The following is an 18482-nucleotide window of genomic DNA, read 5'->3' on the forward strand; positions in this document are numbered from 1 at the left end:
GGGTATGCCCACTATCGTTAAAAATTCGGTCCTTCTAAAATCAGCAAATTTCAAGTCAATCAAAAATTCTATTCATAGCCAATCTAAATCGATGTTCTACAAAAACTCTTTCTCTACTCATGCCCACATCCGACTCTTAGGGAAATCGCACACCCCACCAACCACAAAGCGTAGAATCAAACCCTACCCTTTGACATGGGTTGACCAACAAATTTAACACCACCTTCCTAAAACATCCATCCACTAGTAGAGGCAAAAGCCTGGTATAGTTTCACGGCTTAGCCATCCCCCCAAAGCAAAGCAATGTAATGTAATTATTCGAAAAACTAGTACTGAAAACACTACAAGAATGTATCAAACCACGACCAGAACAACATGCCTTCAGAGAGGGACACTCGACGACCACCCAACTTGTACAACTGTTCAAAGAATTAAAAAACAACAAATCAGAAAAGAAATACACAGCTGCAACATTTTTGGACATAGAAAAAGCGTTTGACCGTGTGTGGCACATGGGTCTCATCCACAAACTAAATAAGAATACAGATCTACCAAATTACACCGTAAAACTAATCAAATCCTTCCTGACTGGACGTTCCTTTCAGATAAGAGTAGATGACCAACTATCAACAGAAAGAACCATACAAGCAGGGGTACCACAAGGCTCATGCTTATCACCGATACTATACACGCATTACATCAATGATCTCCCTCTTCATCCTCAAGTAAAAACATCAATATTCGCGGATGACACAATGTTCCGTGCAGCCCACAGAAACAAAAGGTATGCGGTATCCCATCTGCAAAAACAAATCAATCTAACTCTTGACTGGACCGACAAGTGGAGACTAAAAATAAATGCAGCAAAAACTGAATCAATTATCTTCGGAGGAAAACCAACAAAAACTAAAATAACCGTACGAAACCAAACCACAAACTGGAAAAATAAAGTTAAATACCTTGGAATAACTATCGACTCAAAATTACATATGCAACAACATGTAAAAATCGCAACGCAAAAAGCAAAAGGAGCAAGAACTTCCCTCTACCCAATATTAAACAATAAATCTCCTATACCGCTAAAAACAAAAATTCAAATATACAACATGTATATAAAACCAATTATCCTATACGGCTCAGTTGCGTGGGCACCACAAATTAGCAAGTCAAGCTTGAAGAAAATGGAGGTCGTACAAAACACAACATTAAGACAAATAACGGGCATGCACTATCTTACTAGAAATGAAGCTATCCAAAGATCAGCAAACATACAACCTTTCTCAGACATCATAAAACACGCAACCCAGACTTTTTACTACAAGGCCTCAATATCAAGATACCAACACATTCAAAAACTATCAACATAAAATTCAAAAACAAACAGTCCTAAAAACTTAAAACAATCAACAATCAAACTAGAGAGAAAAGGCAACTGCCTGGAGCTCTAAATAGGCCATAGGCCGTCCTATAAAGGCAAGTCCAAGTGTAATGTAACTGTAAAGCCCAAAACTGATAAAGCTACCTGCTGCAACTGCGGAGGGGAGCATACTGCCAACTACCGAGGCTGTCCTCACTACATTGAAAAACACAAACCAAAACCCAACAGCGTACGTGCTGTGAACATCGCACATGCACATCAACCTACCCTGTCTTCTCCTCCACCTGCCGCACCACAACCACCAAATGCCCATCAAACTACCTCCGTAACCTACGCCGAAATAGTAAAATTTAACACCTCAAATCCCACCGAACCTATGGCCACAATGACGCAAATACTTAGCATTATCAAAAAACTACCTGGAACCATTCAAAAATGTGCAGATTCAAACTCTAAAGACGCTATTCTAAATACAGTCATGTCAATTCTCAACGCCATCCCCAAAAATCATCATGACTAACATAAAAATAATGGCCTGGAACTGCAATGGTATCAACAAAAAGACATAAGAACTAACAGCATTTGTAAAACTCCACAACATCCAAGTAATTCTACTAAGCGAAACCCGCCTTCACCCACAAACTCAACTCAAGATTCCAAATTTCCACATCTATCGTTCCGATCGTCAACCGCTGCCAAGACATCCACCAAACGGGGGAACTGCAGTGCTAATCCGTCGTGGAATTACGCATAATCATGTCAATGTCTCAACTGAACTTGACTCAACCTCCGTACAAATAAAAATAGAAAATGAAATCTCCCAGGTCACGGCGGTTTACAAAAGTCCAAGCGCTATCTTAAAATCGTCAGATTTAGATGCGTTATCCAATCACAACGGCCCGCTCATAATTGGCGGTGATCTAAACGCCAAGCACACAGACTGGCACAGTCTACGCTCCAATAAATCAGGCAAGACCCTAAGCGCAACACGCCAAGTCGTCAAACCGATACTCGGTCGTGGCTTCCGACTCGCCGACCCACTTCTCGTATGTTCCTACGCACCGCCCGGATGTCCTCGACATCTTTCTACTTTATACACCAAACATGAACTACTCCATCACCAACCTCTGCGACCTTTCCTCTGACCACAACCCCCAGATTCTAAGCATACAATCTCGAATGTCACTATGCGATCCTCCTAGAGCAAGAAAGCGCATAAATTGGAAAAAATTTGAAATTGAACTAGCCCCTCGGATTAAAAGCAACCACATCTCTTTCATCTCAGACATCAATAGAAACATTGTCCAACTTACGAATAATATAAAAAATGAATGCGAAAACTGTTCCTACACAGTGGGTCAATCAGAGCTTTCGAAACCACTACCGGACGAAATACTATTAGAGATCGATACCAAACGTATACTGCGGAAAAACTGGCAACAAACACGAGACCCACGCATGAAAACACTATACAACGCCCAAGTATCCTACGTTAAAGATCTGCTCACCAAACATAGACTCCATGAGTGGCAACTCTTCACCTCCACACTAAACTTTAAAAATAAATCCCTATATAAACTGAACCGTCGCCTTCTCCATAATCCACCACCATCTCAACCGCTCAGAACCCCTGCTGGGACACAAATATACGACTCAAACTTAAAGGCTGAGCTCTTTGCGGACACAATGACCACCCAGTTCCATAATAACCCAGGTCCCCCACTACCTGAAGTAAATAACTCCATCGCAAAACTACGAGCTCTCAATATTCCCTCGTCAGAAAACTACGTTTCACCGAAAGAAGTATGGGACATAATAAAACATCTCCCACCAGCGAAAGCACCGGGCGAGGACGGCATTACAAATAAAGCGTTAAAACACCTACCAAAAATAGCCATCGTACTCCTAGCGAATATTTACACATCTTGCTTTAGACACTCTTATTTCCCTGACCAGTGGAAAAAAGCTCAGATTGTTATGATCCCCAAACACATAAAGAATCACCAAATACCGGACAACCATAGACCCATTTCATTACTTAATACTATGTCCAAAATCTTCGAAAGGATAATTTTACGGAAACTGAACAACTACATCAAAATCAGATTCTAGCAACATGCTTTCCGTACGGGCCATTCTACAATCACTCAATTAATAACACTAACCGACGAACTTTCACTAAAATCCAATGAGAGAGAAAACACAGCGGCTGTTTTTCTGGACATAGCGAAAGCTTTTGACCGAGTTTGGCACCAAGGACTACTACACAAACTCATGCTTGCCGACGTCCCTATTCCATTGGTAAAACTGATAGAATCCTTTCTTAGTAATCGCACGTTCAAAATCAAAATTTCTGATCTCCTCTCAACGGAACGCAAAATTAAAGCAGGCGTCCCTCAGGGGTCATGCTTATCTCCGCTTCTCTACTCAATTTATACAAACGACCTCCCTACATTAGGACCAGTAAAACTGGCTCTCTTTGCCGATGACACTCTCCTATATGCCAGCAACCGGAATTATAAATACGCAGTTATGGCCCTACAACGTCAGCTAAATACTACGACAGATTGGCTTACCAAATGGAGATTCAAATTAAACGTCTCAAAGACGGTAGCGGTGTTATTTGGGCCCCAACATAAAAATCTTGACATGAAACTTACTATCCAAAACCAAACCATCAAATGGAGCAAAAATGCAAAATATCTTGGAGTCACGTTCAATCAAAACCTTAGCTTCGTAAATCACATCCAAAATACCATCAAAAAGGCGCGCGGTGCCCGGGCGGCCCTCTACCCTGTCCTAAACCGCAACAGTACTGTCCCACTATCCAACAGACTAACAATCTACAAAATCTATATCAGGCCAATTTTGTTATATGCCGCACTAATTTGGAGACAACTCATTGGTCCATACACATGGAGAAAAATCGAGGGCTTCCAAAATGTGACGTTGCGTACTATAACAGGCGCTCACTATCTCGTAAACAACAATAATCTACGGAACTCTACCTCCATTCTCCCTCTAAAATAGGAGGCACTACATCTATCAAAATCACTAGCATACAGGCTATCGCTTAGTCGCCACCCTCACTTGTCAGCACTATCCTAAAGACCCAAAATTGTCATGAAACACCTCAAATAGAGTGTAAAGGCGTTAGCCTGGTGCTCTTAATAGGCCACTGGCCGCCCAACCAAAACAAATTGGAAAAATTTGTAATGTAACGCAGACTTCCTAACAAAAGTTCCCCAGGACCGGACAAAATCTCCAACTGCGCCCTAAAACACGGTGGTAAGAAATTCAAATTTTATCTTTGCCAAATATACAATGCCTGCGCTAGAATCGAATATTTTCCTAAACCTTGGAAAATAGCAACAATCATAATGCTACCAAAACCAGGAAAGGACCCCAAACACCCAACTAATCATCGTCCGATTTCTCTTCTCAATACAATGGGAAAGGTTCTGGAAAAACTTCTCCTGTCTAGATTGAAAGTCTTTATTATGCCAAAAATCCGTCCTGAACAGTACAGCTTCAGATCAGAACACAGTACGACTATTCAATTGATAAATGTTATAGATCTGGTTACTAATGATTTAAATATCAGACATAAAACAGCTGCAACATTCCTGGACATTCAAAAAGCCTTTGACAAAGTGTGGCATAAAGGTCTAATATTCAAGCTGTTAACAATGGACGTATCTCATCAACTAATCAACCTTCTCAGATCTTTCCTCCTGAACCGATCATTTGAAGTTAGGATCGGCCACTCATTATCTTCCCCAAGAACAATTAGTGCAGGCGTCCCTCAAGGGTCGTGCTTATCACCTCATTTATTCTCGGTCTACATTAATGACATGCCAAAAGAGAAGGAAGCCAACATCTCTCTCTTCGCAGACGACACGGTTTCTTCGCTTCCGGAGCAACTAACAATACAGCAATTTCAAGAGTCCAAAGACAAATAGACCTTGCAATACCCTGGTTCAAACAATGGAAGATATCACTGAATCCATTAAAAACCCAAGCTATCATGTTCACAAATCGATCCACTCATCAATCCAATACCTTGCACTTTGGAAATACTTCGGTCTTATGGTCCAATTCTGTGAAATATCTGGGAGTAACTATAGATAGAAAACTTAATTTTGCAAATCACTTAAAATCATTGGTTCATAAAGCAACTGGAGCAAAGTTCTCACTATTTCCTCTCATCAACGAACACAGTCCACTTCCTCTTAAAAAAAAGCTCTACATATATAAAGCTTACATAAGACCAATCATTTTATATGCTTCTCCATCGTGGATAGCGAACATCTCAAGAGCCAGCTGGAAAAAGTTGGAAGCGTTCCAGTCCAAAACGTTGAGAACAATTACAGGCAGCCATTGGTACGTCTCTAACCATACAATAAGATCGTCTTTAAATATATTATCTATAAAAGACTCCGTTAACTTGGAAATGAATAGAACATTCCAAAAAATCAAAAACTACAACTACGAACACATATCCGACATAGTAAACAGAAAACATCATAAAGAAATATTCAAAAAAAGACCCCTAAGCTTAGCATAATCATCTACAATTAACAGCCAACAATTACATGAAACTACTTGAATCTCTCTGCAAGAAGCGCACGCTTGATACAGAGTAAAACTAAAACAAAGCAAAGCAAAGCAATGTAATGTGCGCCAATTCCTGAAAGACGGAAGGAAGCTGCCGATGTACATGGTGTGTCTCCCTAACACCCAATTAAGCAAGAACATCTTCAACCTATCCAGTCTATTTTACCTAATCATTCGCGTAGAGGCATATAAAACATCAGGACCATCCCAGAGCTTCTCTTGCCAAGGCTTCGGACACTCCTCAGCTAATTGCAATCACCAGCCAAAATGCGTGAAATGCGGCAATGACCACGCAACTAAGACGTGTACCAAAACTCCTGACCAACCGCCAAAATGTTGCAACTGCAATGGCGAACACACGGCTAACTACCGTCAATGTCCCGCCTACATCAAAGCTACCTCTGCAAAGAAATCCAAACCTCATGACATCACTCCGCCACCAGCTACTCAACCAACATCTATTCCACCCACAAGCCCCATGCAACTCACCTATGCACAGGCTCTATCGCCGCCCAAATCTCAACTAGATCCACCAATTCAACCGCTAAGCGAGATTAACACAAACCTAATTGATATCCTGAATCACGCCATATACCAGATATCTACTGCATCGAGTTTCAAAGACTCCATCCTGTCTGCAATGTCATTGTCTACCATTGTCTCACTTATAAACCAAGATGGACGAACAACTTAAAATTCTCTACTGGAATTGCCAAGGTCTGGGCAACAAAAAATCAGAACTCCTCCATTTCGTTCGACAACATAAAACCCACATCATCCTACTCAGCGAAACACACCTCAAACCCTCAACGTCTTTCAAACTACCAAACTACCACATTTATAGAAACGATCGACCCACTCCTCCCGGTCAGTCAAGAAGCGCCGGAGTCACAGCGATCGTAGTAGCCAACAAGCTCATTCGCTACGAAGTCCCCATTCAGACAAGCTCTCTGGAAAACACTACCATCCACATTCAGTTAAACAACCGAGAGACCAGAATCTCGGCAATTTACAAAAGGCCTATAAACCCACTTATGCCATCGGACGTGGATAACCTCCTGGACACCGACCTTCCGACTATTCTCGCGGGCGATTGGAACGCTAAACACCCGTTCTGGAACAGCCAAAGTCTCCACTCCATCTACAAACTTAACAATAGCCTTCTTAAAAAGAGACCAGCAACTCATCCGCTTATGGGACCAAACGGCCTAATTTACTCGGCCATTGATCGTGCAGAACTATTTGCTGATACGTACCAACAACAGTTCACACCAAATCGTGGCCCAGTCCTCCCCGAAGTAATTAGCAGCCTAACTTCTATCATTGACGCACAAGTCAGTAGTAACGATTACACAACCCCTGGGTTCATCAAAGACATCATAAACCATCTACCCAAACGGAAAGCCCCCGGCGAAGATCATATAACGAATAACGCACTTAAAAACGCTCCGAATAATTTTATTCTCAGGCTAACGCATATATACAACGGTTGCATTCGACTTTGTTTCTTCCCGGACGACTGGAAAAGAGGTCAGATCATAACCATACCTAAACCGGGGAAAAACCACGCTGACCCCGTTTATTACCGTCCTATCACGCTCCTACCCACTATTGCCAAGATGTTTGAAATAATCATCCTCAGAAAACTAAAGTGCCAAACTGAGCACCTGATCAGAGATGAACAGTTTGCCTTCCGTCGTCAACACTCTACCGTTCTTCAACTAATTAAGCTCACGGACCAGCTCTGCAAAAATCGAAACGACAAAAAATTCACTCCGGCTATTTTTCTCGACGTAGAAAAGGCCTTCGATAAGGTCTGGCACGAAGGTTTACTCCACAAGCTATTCAAAATTGGTACCCCAATCCACTTAATTAAGCTTATCCAATCGTTCTTATCCGACGGATACTTTAACGTTCGTGTCGATAATTCTGTCTCCAGTAACCGTCCAATCAGAGCAGGTGTGCCACAAGGCTCCTGCCTGTCACCATACTTATACCTGATATACACAAACGACATACCTGTTAACGCTAACAGCAGTCTCGCTTTATTCGCCGACGACACCATGTTTCTAGCCTCAAATCGTAACCCTAAATACGCAATTGCTATACTTCAAAGGCAAATTGACCTGGCCTTAACATGGTTCAAAAACTGGAGGCTAGGCATCAACACAAGTAAGACAGTAGCTATTTTGTTCAACAAAAACACCACGTTTAATTTGAGTCAAATTACCATGGCAGGTGTACCCATCCCGTGGACAAACCATGCAAAGTACCTTGGAGTCACTTTCAACAAATACCTAACATTCCACAACCACGTCAAGAATACTCTCGTCAAAGCGCGTAGATGCAATAATATGCTCAACCCAGTCCTAAATAGCCGCAGCTCAGTGCCGCTCAAATCCAAAATTTCAAATCTATCTCATGTACATAAAACCACTCTTAACATACGCCGCCGAGGCCTGGGTCCCTTGTATTTCGCCATCTAACTGGAATCTCATTCAGTCAGTTCAGACCACTTGCGTACGGTCCAGTGCTGGCCTCTTGAGATTCGTATCAAACCAGAACATTCGTGACTCTGCCAGAATAAAAACCATACGTGAAGTAGTAAAGGATAATTCAAAAAGACTATTCTATCAAAACACCTTCTCAAACCACAACCATATTAAAAACTTGGGCCGTGATGAAGCCGTATCGACAATCAGGTCAACTCCTAAAATACGACCATTCGATTGGTCACATTCATAGTATACCTAAATCTACCTGCCATATCATTCATCTCTTAATAGGCATCCGCCTGAAAAGAGTACATAGACAAATCTATGGTCGTCCTACTTGCAATGCAAAAAAATCCAACCATCTACTCAACTTCGGAACTCAATCAAGTGATTGAGAACTTTACCACTACTGTCCAGGACACCTTGTCCAAAAATACTTCTATCCTCATCAACCAATCAAACCAAACACGCATACCAGACAATATCCAGCTCGAAATCACTAAAAAGAGAAGACTACGGAGGGCCTGGCAAAATACCCGGAACCCAGAAGCCAAACACAGGTTCAATAACCAGACATCAAAAGTCAAAAGGCTCATCCAACTTCATAGAGCCGCCGAATGGGACTCGATCCTTGGGAAAAATAAGACCTGGAGACTTTAAAATATTCAAAATCAACAAATCTCTAATTAACAGAAAACCTCCAAACCAACCATTTAACGGCCAACAAGGACCAGTCTTCGATTCCCCAGGGAAAGCTGAACTCTTCGCTGCTAACCTAGCCACACAATTCAATTGCCCGGATGGAACTCCAGCCACTAACTTTCTAGTCGCCAGCTCAATCCAAATTCTAAACACATCACCAAAACCACCAATTCAGCAGGTCTCTCCAGGAGTAGTTAAAGACATCATTAAGCGACTACCACGCAACAAAGCGCCGGGACCCGACGGCATTTCCAACACGGCTCTCCGTCACTTCTCTGACAAAACCATCCTGGCACTGACCAAAATGTTCAACTGCTGCCTAAGATACCAACACTTCCCTACTCCCTTGGAAAGCAACCACAGTGATAATGATACCGAAAGCAGGAAAAGATCTCAAAAATCCAAGCAGCCACCGACCAATAGCACTCATTAATTCAATGGCCAAGGTCCTAGAAATAATAATCCTGATTAATCTGAAAAAAGTCATATCTACTTCTATCCGACCTGACCAATATGCCTTCAGATCACAACACTCAACGACCAACCAACTGACGAAAGTAATCGACCACCTGGCCAACACAACAAACCGAGAAGAGCGAATAGCGGCAGCATTCCTGGACTTCGAGAAGGCGTTCAACAAAGTGTGGCACGACGGACTACTGCACAAACTACTCCAGCTACACGTTCCACCTTCGCTCGTCAGACTGGTGCAATCATTCATTTCCGACAGAACATATTCAGTCCGAGTCGGCTCCGACTTCTCAACTCCACGAACTCCGATTGCAGGCGTCCCCCAAGGATCTTGTCTCTCGCCAATTCTGTTCATAGCATACATAAACGACATGCCTTCTACACCTGGAACCCTGACAAACCTAAAGAGGCAAAGGCAAAGGCTGACGATACCATGTTTATGGCAACCAGCATGGGCATGCAGCAAGCAGTGGACAAACTTCAGGCACAAATTGACGTCACCCTCCCTTGGCTCCAAAAGTGGAAGTTGACTCTGAACACCGACAAAACCCTGGAAATAAAGTTCGGGAGAAGAGGACTTAAAAAATCGACACCATTAAAAATTTACAACCAGGAAATAGCTGGAAACCTGCAGTTAAATACCCTCGGAGTTTACCTCGACAGTAGACTTCGATTCAATCGGCACGTCATGGAAACCGCCCAAAAGACAAGACGCACACGAGCCGCACTGTACCCCGTCCTCAACCGGCTGAGTCCAATTCCAGTTCAAACAAAGCTCAGCATATACCAGATGTACGTCAGAACAATAATCACCTATGCCGGTCCAGCATGGGCCGCACTTATATCAAATGCAAACTGGAGGCGACTGGAAGCAGTACAAAACATTGCCCTCCGAACAATCACCGGTTCGCCCTGGTTTGTCCGGAACGCCGTTATATCAAAATCCAGCCAAATTCCATCGATCCAATCTACCATAACTCAAAATTCAAAAAACATGTTCATCAAGCTCCAACAATCTAACTACAGCCACCTACAAAACATAGGCAAAACGTCCGGCCCACCCGAGCGCAACAGAAACAGACCCGGTGAACTGACCAGGCGCACATAAAAATCACCTCAACCAATTCACCTCCTACTCTCGAGTCATGGGGCTAGACCCCCCGAAACTCAGGCAAAGGACAATAAGTCCCTCCTATCATTGCAAATTGCAAATTGCAAATGTAATGTCCCTCGAGTCAACTACAGTCAAAATCAAACTTGGAAACGACCAAATCCGTATAACTTCTATGTATAAGAGTCCAAATTCTCCCCTGCAAACTAACGACCTGGACATTCTAACAAATCAGAACGGCCTCTTTCTAGCAGCTGGCGACCTTAACGCAAAACATCAGTCCTGGAACTGTCACACTACAAACCGTGCGGGCAGAATTCTCCACCAACATATGGAAACATCCAACTCATACTCCATTTGCGCACCTGACTCCCCAACACACTACTCCTACAATTCTCTACACAGGCCAGATATCTTGGACATAGCACTTGTAAACCTCCCTCACAGAGAGTATGTCCTTACTAATCATAATGAGCTAACGTCAGACCATAACCCAATTGTTATGACTATAAGCGACTCTCCTATTACGATTAACCCTCCGGCTGCCAGAAAAAGAATCAACTGGAAAAAATTTGAGCAAGAACTATCGCTTAAATCTCCAAAACTGACGACCAAACTATCAAACCCAACAGAAATCGACAACGAGGTTGATTCATTTACCACACTCATCAAGTCAACAATCGAAAAATGCTCCTACCTCATTAACAAACCTCAAACCAGAGAGCCACTCTCCCCCGATATCCTACTTGAGATTGCCACCAAACGAAATTTAAGGAAAGACTGGCAACGCACTAGGCATCCAGGAGTAAAGACAATGCTAAACGCCCAAATAGTGTATGTCCGAAACCTCCTTAAAGAACATCGTCAATTAGCATGGGACCGTCTCACATCCACACTAAATTTCCAAGATCGATCACTCTACAAACTATATCGTCGTCTACTTCACAAGAAGCCAGCTTCCACCCCGTTGACGGCAAACTCCGGTCAAAAAATCTACGACACTAAATCCAAACTGGAGCTGTTTGCAGACACAATGAGGGACCAGTTTACCGCCAACCCTGGGAACAACCTATTGGAGGTCAGCCGATCGGTCAACGAACTGAACGGATACTCCACAAAGTCAAGCCTATTCGCTACCCTTGGGGAAGTGTTTGGAATTATTAAAAACCTACCATCCGCCAAAGCCCCCGGACACGACAACATTACAAACGCTGCACTAAAGCACCTTCCAGCCCCTGCCATCGTAAGACTAAGCAACTTAATCACAGCTTGTCTCAGACACTCTTATTTTCCGAACTCCTGGAAAACTGCCACGATTGTCATGATTCCGAAGCCAAACAAAAACCACAGTCTACCAAACAACTACAGGCCAATATCACTTCTCGTCACGATGTCAAAAGTATTGGAAAAAATTCTATTAAGCCATCTAAACAAATATTTTAAGCCAAGAACAGAACAACACGCTTTCCGGCACGGACACTCGACGACTACTCAACCCACTAAACTGATCGACGATTTGGTATTAAATACAAATAATAATAGACACACGGCTGCCATTTTCTTGGACATGGAGAAAGCGTTGGACAGAGTGTGGCACGACGGATTAATCCACAAACTCCACACAATGTCAACCGTCCCCACATCCCTGATAAAAATAATCAAATCCTTCCTATCAAACCGGAACTTCAGAATACAAATCTCCGACCTAAAATCAACCCTCAGAACAATCGAAGCAGGAGTTCCACAGGGGTCATGCCTTTCTCCCCTATTATACACCATTTACATCAATGATCTCCCATCCTCACCTCATGTTACTACTTCATTGTTTGCCGACGACACCATGTTTTACTCTAGTAACACGTCGAAAAACTTCGCTATAATCCGTCTTCAACGCCAAGTCACCATGACAACCGACTGGATTCAAAAATGGTGCTTAAAACTGAACCCTCAAAAAACGGTATGCATACTTTTTGGAACCAGCCGAAAAGAAACCGCGCGAAAAATCCAAATACTAGGCCAAGCAATCGACTGGAAAAACAAGACCACCTATCTCGGCGTCACACTAGACAAAGCACTGCGCCTAAATGATCACGTCAAGATCTGCATCAGGAAGGCTAAGCAAGCCAGAGGGGCACTATACCCGATACTAAACAGCAGATCACCCATCCCAATGCCAACCAGACTCTCAATTTATAAATTATATATCAAACCAATTTTACTATATGTCTCTTCGGCATGGGGTCCTCTCATCAGTGCATCAAACTGGGCAAATATAGAGGCAGTCCAAAACGTGGCGATCCGTACAATCACAGGTGCCCACTTTTTCACCAGAAATAACGCTATCTTAAATCCACCCATAAACTCATTACGAAACGAAGCAGAACTAGCGGCTAGGGTATTTTATCACAGAAATGCCCAATCAACATTCGCCCACATCCGCGACATTGGAACATCACCAGCTCCACAATTACACACACGCCGACCAAGACCAATCAACTTTGCGAAATTATAATAATATACTCCACATCCTGATAATCAGCCATTAAAAATTCAAACATAAGTTATAGGCACCGCCTGACACTTACAAACACAGCTGGGGTTTTTCCTTGGCTCCCAATGCAAAGCAAAGCAAAGCATGTAAGAACACTTCACTTCAAACCTTCTAACAAACAACATCTCCTAGCAAGACACAACGAAGCCTGTGATAGAAGCGAGCTATCAAACGCTCCGACGAGACTATCTACGGAACGAAAGCAAGACCGCCGACAACGTCGATCTGCGGAACATTCAGCCTGTTAGAGAAGCGAGTTACCAAACGTTCCAACGAGACCAGCTACGAAACGAGAGCAAGACCGCCGACAACGTCGACTCCACCGGCAACGAATTACGGGTTGCCTATATCATACGACTGACGGCGTGTACTTGTTTAGCACCACTCAGGGCCAATCGGCTATCAGGCATTGTCTTACCCACAGACACCTGACGAACGTCCTCGAAGTGCTAACAATCCAAGTCAAAGCGTAAATACGGGCGACGTCGTAATAAGTTTACCGAGGCCGCGGGGACACCGGCTCCAACGACACCGAAGCTGAACTTATCCCGACCGACAGCTATATTGTTGGATAGCCACGGGAATTATATAGAAATTGTCCTTTTCAGGTTATACCGGACGAGACTCATAGAGCGGACGCCACTTTTATAAGCGGGCCCGGTGTGTTTAAGTCTCGGTCCCATCCCATAAATTGTATCAAACATTGTACTAACAAAACATTCACATTCTTGTACGGGGATCCCGGTGACCAGTTGGCCCTCGGACCCCTCCCACTTATTGTAAAATAAATAATTCTTAATATAAATAAACACACACATTTTATACTGAAACAAAAGGAATAGCTATCAATCATTACGCAGCGGTGCCACGTAGAGTATGTGCACCGTTTCAATATTATCAAACCATTCCGTCAGCCCGACCCCTACTCCTAACCACCCAAAGCAAAACAACTCAGGCGAATCACAGAAAGATGATGCAAATCCAATAGTCGCAAAACCCACAATTCGTATCCCACCTATATTTGTAAATAAATTTTCTGATTGGCGCAAAGTTGCACCGATCATCTTCAAAAACGCCATCGTCTCTCCAGGAAATATCTCAGCGCAGGCAACCTCCGACGGATCTATAATAATTAAAACCCGCGTGATTGATCACTTCAGGCTAATTCAGCACTCTCCTTGATCAAAAAATCCAGTTCAAAACGTCCAAACTCCCCAAGGAACGCACCCTCAAAGTAGTGCTAAGAGGTATACCCACTAACATTTCTACTGATGAGCTAAAATCCGAACTAGAACTATTAAATTTCGACGTAAAACTTGTAAAACGTTTCGGACCTGTCAACAAACATATGCCAATATACCTAGTTATTATTGGCAACACTCAAAATTCGAAACACATCTATGAAGTCTCTGATCTCTTCTTCATAAAAGTCACTGTTGAGTCCTACAAAAAAACGGGCCCCTCCCAGTCAATATATAAATAAAAAAAAAAATCCTTAATTTGCAAATTCCACTTGACATCCAGCTACTAGCAAAGGCAAAAAGCCTGGCATAGTATATAGGCGTTAAGCCGTCCTGCCAAGTAAGTAAGTAAGTTTTGATAAAAACAAACCTCCTCCACCCACGCACCAAAATCCACTTTCTCAACACGCAAACTCAGGTACCAAATATGCAGACACTGTCAAATCGATGACTAAACCAAACAGCCCAAATCGAATCAATATCTCAGAAATATTTACTCTCCTTACTAAATTACTCACTGCCCTTACTTCGGACGGCGATCCGAAGTCTATTATGCTCACGACAATCAAATCATTCCTTGCCCTACTTACAAATCGAAATGAATAATGATCTAAAAATTATTCATTGGAACTGTAATGGCATATCAAATAAAATTCTAGAACTACAATATAATATAAACAGGGCCGATATTATACTACTTGGAGAAACCAAGCTCAACTCAAATAACACTATTAAATTCAAACATTTTCATATCAACAGATCAGACAACACAGTCCGCTCAGGTAAAACCTTCTACGGTGGGACCGTCGTGCTTGTCCACAAACGTATAATCCAGCGCCAAACAATCTTGAAAACTTCAATTTAATCTACGTCAATCGACATAAAAATAAACCAACAAACACAGCCGGTCTAGAAGTATCTGACATAATAAAAGGACTCCCTTCAGCCAAAGCTCCAGGAGAGGATGGAATTACTAACAATACAATGAAACCCCTCCCAAAAATTTACACGTCATGCCTCAGACTTCCCTGATCAGTGGAAAAAAGCGCAAATTGTCATGATCCCAAAACCCATGAATAACCACCAAATACCAGACAATCATAGGCCTATATCACTTCACAACAGGGACGTAGCCAGGGGGGGGGGTCCACGGGGTCCGGACCCCCTCCCCCCCCCGAAATGTCATCGACGAAATTTTTTTTATACGTATACCAAATAGCTGGGTATGAGGTAGATGACGATAAACCCACGTATAATCGTATAAACTATAAACTCTATAATAACCATGTTGATAAGAAATGACACAGTACTAATTAGTAGGTACCTAAGTTAAGATAGATTTGTAATATAATAATCATGATTGTCCTTTATCAACTGACAAGATCATAAACTTTATCTTTTATTGTTATACTAATCGTATTGTGTATACAATTTAAAGCAAAATATATTATACCATACTCGTCTGTCGTCAGTCGATGTTTGTCTACTTTCATATAAACGTACCTACGGTAAATTTTATTTCGGTTTATTTCTGTGCTCGTTTCTGTTTCATTTTTTGTTTTATAATAATCAAATATGAAGAGAGGAGCACTTGACAATTTTTTTAAAGCTAAACCAAAAAAACCATTTACTGGTGCGCTTTTAAATCAACATGAATGTCAAGAACATAATCAACCAGTGTGCAGTTCTTCAATAATTGATGCATCAAATGTTGTGAGTACTAATATTATTGACATTGGAACTGTTTCAAATCATTTATTTCAAAATAAATCTTTGACTTCCAATAACAATATATACTACAAATAAACAAAATTATAGGGACAATTATTCATATAATTCACCAGAAGAGTATTATAAAGTATCTGTATTTTTACCGTGTTTAGATGGTTTTATTTTACATCTCGAAAATAGGTTTAAACAGAATTGTGATATTTTATCGTCAACAGAAATATTGTTGCCAAAATTCGCTTTGGAAAAAAACGTCGAAAAACTAAAAAATCTCAACATTTATTTTGAAGATAAAATTGGTGAAAAATATATAGCAAGTGAGTATTTACTTTGGTGTGAAAAGTCGAAAAATAATGAAGAAACCCCGACAGATATTATGGCTATTTTAGACTCGTGTGATTCGACTTTTTACCCAAATATACACTATTTGTTACGAGTTTTGGCAACCCTCCCAGTATGTACAACTGAAGTTGAACGATCATTTTTAACTTTAAAAAGAGTAAAAACACTACTTCGAAACCAAATTGGAAATGACCGTTTAACAGGGCTGACTCTTTTATCAGTTCATTAGGAAATATCAGTTTCACCAAAAGAAGTTTTGAATATAATGGCAAAATCAAAAAGAAAATTATTATTATAAATTTTATTATATCCATGTTATATTTATACCTACATTTTTTTTATTTATACGATACTTTTTTTACAATATGTACAAAACTTAGCTAGCATAATATAGTAACTAGTAAGTCATTACGAATTTAATTTTTGATTGATTAATAATAGAATGGTTAAAATTAATTATTTTTTTTTTTTTTTTGGTTTGACCTCCTCCGAAATAAAATCCTGGCTACGTCCCTGCTTTACAACACTATGTCAAAAATATTCGAAAGAATAATACTTCGTAAGCTTAACATCCATGTTAAAACTAGATATGAACAACACGCTTTCCGTACTGGCCCCTACGACCACCCAGCTAATCACACTGACTGACGACCTGAACCAAAGGTCCCAGAAGGGGGAAAAAACTGTGGCTGTCTTCCTGGACGTGGCAAAAGCCTTCGACCGCGTGTGGCACCAAGGGCACATCCACAAGCTAACACTCTCAAACGTCCTTCACTCACTTATAATACTCATTGAATCTTTTCTTTAAGGCTGTTATTTCAAAATCAAAATATCTGACCACCTATCTACATCCCGTAATATAGAAGCGGGTGTCCCTCAGGGGTCATGTCTCTCACCGCTCCTATACTCAGTCTACGTAAACGATTTCCCGACCATAGGACCAGTCACACTGGCTCTCTTTGCGGACGATACTCTCCTATACACAAGCAACTGAAACTACAAATATGCAGTCTACAAACTACAAATATGCAGTCTACAAACTACAAAGGCAACTGGACATCACGAACAACTGGCTCACCAAATGGAGAATCCAATTAAACGTATCCAAAACGGTAGCAGTGATATTTGGGACTCGATCCCAAAATCACAACATGAAGTTAAAATTACAAAATCAACATCTCGAATGGAGCTACCACGCAAAATATCTTGGAATCACTTTCAACCACGATCTAAGCTTCGACAAACATATCCAAAATACCATTTGTAAGGCGCGCGGTGCCCGGGCCGCACTATATCCGGTCCTAAACAGTACTGTTCCACTGGCCAACAAATTAACAATGTATAAAATACACCCAGGCCCATCATTTTATACGCAGCTCCGGTTTGGAGAAATAAAATTCGTCTATCATCTTGGAAACAAATTGAGGTCTTCCAATCCGTAGCACTACGTACCATGACCGGCGCCCACTACCTGGTCTCAAATCAAAACTTACGAAACTCAATGTCCATAGATACCCTTCAAGACGAAGCACTTTATCTTTCAAAGAACCTTGCTCATGCACTTTCACGGAGCAAATATTCCCACTTATCATGCCTAGTCCCATGAACAGACCAAAACAAATCAATTAAATAACCTCATTCAGAGAGAAATGGCCCAGCAAAGGTGCTCTTCATAGGCCAAAAGCCGTCCCATCAAAGCAAATTTCAGCCGGTCTAGCACTATACTACTACATAAAAACATCAATCTTACTGTCGTAGCTCCCGATTCGCCTACGTTCTTTCCTGCAATACCAAGTCATCGCCCTGACCAAACTTCCACATTTATCAATATCATCTACATCTCTAA

The sequence above is a fragment of the Metopolophium dirhodum genome, chromosome 3 (genome assembly GCF_019925205.1).
Source record: "Metopolophium dirhodum isolate CAU chromosome 3, ASM1992520v1, whole genome shotgun sequence".
In the NCBI taxonomy this organism is placed as follows: Eukaryota; Metazoa; Arthropoda; class Insecta; order Hemiptera; family Aphididae; genus Metopolophium; species Metopolophium dirhodum.